The 2,990-nt window shown below is 50.1% G+C and overlaps 1 protein-coding gene across 1 annotated transcript in view; it reads right to left on the reverse strand.

The window, feature by feature from the left end:
- KCNH4 (potassium voltage-gated channel subfamily H member 4) overlaps nucleotides 1-2,990 on the reverse strand; it is a 27,693-nt gene that overhangs the window by 6,950 nt on the left and 17,753 nt on the right. The gene's annotated exons all lie outside the window — the stretch shown is intronic.

A 2,990-nucleotide genomic window follows, 5' to 3' on the forward strand; every position in this document is an offset into this window, starting at 1 on the left:
TTTTTTTTTTTTGAGATGGAGTCTTGCTTTGTCACCCAGGCTGGAGTGCAGTGGCTGGATCTCGGCTCACTGCAAGCTCCGCCTCCCGGGTTTCCGCCATTCTCCTGCCTCAGCCTCCTGAGTAGCTGGGACTACAGGCGCCCGCCACCTCGCCCAGCTAGTTTTTTTGTATTTTTTTTAGTAGAGACAGAGTTTCACCGTGTTAACCAGGATGGTCTCGATCTCCTGACCTCGTGATCTGCCCGTTTCGGCCTCCCAAAGTGCTGGGATTACAGGCATGAGCCACCGCGCCTGGCCTTTTCTTTTTTTTTTGAGGCAGAGTCTCGCTCTGTTACCCAGGCTGGAGTGCAGTGGCATGATATCAGCTCACTGCAACCTCGGCCTCCCAGATTCAAGTGATTCTCCTGCCTCAGTCTCCCTAGTAGGTGGGATTACAAGTGTGCACCACCACGTCCAGCTAATTTTGGATTTTTAGTACAGACGGGGTTTCACAGTGTTGGCCAGGCTGGTCTCAAACTCCCAGCCTCAGATGATCTGCCCACCTCAGCCTTCCAAAGTGCTGGGATTACAGGCATGAACCACTGCACCCGGCCAAGAGCTGATTCCCATCCACCTACTGGGCAACCTCCCTCTGGACCTCCCCCAGGCACCACACCCTCCTCTTGGTCTGACCCAGGACTCTCACCTTCATCCCAAAGCCCCATCTTCCTCCTGTTACGCCTCCATCCTCACCCTTGGCCTAAGCCAGAAACCTGGGAGTCACTCTGAGCTCTTTTGCAACTAGCAGGAGATCACCACATCCCACAGATCCCATCCTCAGAGACACCTCACCAATCCATTCCCTCCGAGATCCCCACACCACTCCCCAGTCTAAACATTATGCAGGGGCCGGGCGCGGTGGCTCAAGCCTGTAGTCCCAGCACTTTGGGAGGCCGAGACGGGTGGATCACGAGGTCAGGAGATCGAGACCATCCTGGCTAACACAGAAACCCCGTCTCTACTAAAAAATACAAAAAAAAAAACTAGCCGGGTGAGATGGCGGGCGCCTGTAGTCCCAGCTACTCGGAGGCTGAGGCAGGAGACTGGCGTAAACCTGGGAGGCAGAGCTTGCAGTGAACTGAGATCTGGCCACTGCTCTCCAGCCTGGGCCACAGAGCGAGACTCCGTCTCAAATAAAAATAAAAAAAATAAAAATAAATAAACATTATGCAGGATAAAATCTAAATTCCAGGCCATCCCTGAGCTGGGCCTGCTGCCTCCCAGCCTATGCCCTCCTGCCCTGCCTTCTCCCTCTGCAGCACTCACATGCCCATTCCTGCAGGCTTACGGAGCTGCTTTGAGTTTCCTAAAGCACCCACTCTGCTCTTTTGTGCCATCACTTCTGGACCTGTGTCCCTACGACCCTTTCTACCAGGGATGGCCTTCCTATAGCAGGCTGATTTCCTTCTTGTCCTCTGTGATGTCCCTTCTTCTGTGCCACCTTCCTTGACTCCTCCCCACCCAGGCACAATGAGGACCCCACGTCACCAACATCCCTCCTTTACAGCCCCATTCACCGCCGCACTCTGTTCATCTGTCTGCCTCCCTCACCATTCCAGGTCTCCCTGAGGGCCAGGGCTGAGTGTCATCATCTCTAAGCTCCCTGTGCCCAGCACCAAGGCTGGCCCAAAGCAGGCACTCAGGAAATGTTGGCAGAAGGGAGAGTGGCATCAGCTGGGCCCTGAGCTCTTTCACTCCCATATTCAAGTGCAAAGAAACAAGAATTTGGCCGGCTGTGGTGGTGCACGCCTGTAATCTCAGCAAACTGGGAGGCTGAAGCAGGCGTATCAAAACGTCAAGGGCTCAAGACAAGCCCGACCAACATGGTGAAACCCCACATCTACTAAAAATACAAAAATCAGCCAAGCGTAGTGGCAGTTGCCTGTAATCCCAGATACTCGGGAAGCTGAGGAAGGAGAATTCCTTGAACCTGGGAGGCAGAGGTTGCAGTGAGCCGAGATCATGCCACTGCACTCCAGCCTGGGCAACAGAGCAAGACTCCTTCTTGAAAACATAAAAAATAATAGTACATACTCGGTAGAGTTGCTGTGAGGTTTAAAAGATACTATAGGCATAAAATGCTAAGAAAACTATATAGCACACAGTAAGTGTCTTAGTTCCCTTTGTGCTGCTATAAAAGAATGTCACAGACTGGGTAATTTATAAGGAACAGACATTGATTTATGGCAGTTCTGGAGGCTGGGACATCTGAGATCAAGGTGCTGGCAGGTTCAGTCTCTGGTCCAAGATGGTGCCATGTTACTGTGTCTTCCAGAGAGGAGGAATACTGTGTCTTCACATGGCAGAAAATGGAAAGACAAAAAAGAATGAACTCTGTGGAACTCTGTGTCCTCACGTGGCAGAAGAGCAGAAGAGAGTGAACCCACTCCCACTAACCCTTTTTATAGTGGCATTAATTCATTCACGAGGGCAGAACCCTCATGACCTAAACATTTCCCCAAAGGCCCCACCTCCCAACACTGTTGCTTAGGGATTAAATTTCTAACACGTGCATTTTGGGGGACACATTCAGACCACAACAGTAAGCATTCAATGATTGGTAGTTTTTCATTATTGTTTCTGCTTTTGTTTATCTTTATCCTTTCTAAGGCTCTTCTCACTTTCTGTCTTGTACCATAGGTACTTACATGCCATCTTTAAATGCTCAATTGGTCTGCAAACTTCTCTTTTTCTCTTCTTTCTTTTCTTTTTTTTTTTTTTTTTTTTTTTTAGTTTGAGACAGGGTCTCGCTCTGCTGTTCAGGCCGGAGTGCAGTGGTGTGATCATGGTTCACTGTAGCCTCGACCTCCCAGGTTCAATCAATCCTCCTGACTCAGCCTCCTGAGTAGATGGAACCACACAAACACACTGCCACATCTGGCTTTTTTTTTTTTAATTTTGTAATAGAGACAGGGTCTTCTTGTGTTGCCCAGGCTGGTCTTGAACTCCTG

The sequence above is a fragment of the Piliocolobus tephrosceles genome, chromosome 16, assembly GCF_002776525.5.
Source record: "Piliocolobus tephrosceles isolate RC106 chromosome 16, ASM277652v3, whole genome shotgun sequence".
Taxonomy (NCBI): Eukaryota; Metazoa; Chordata; class Mammalia; order Primates; family Cercopithecidae; genus Piliocolobus; species Piliocolobus tephrosceles.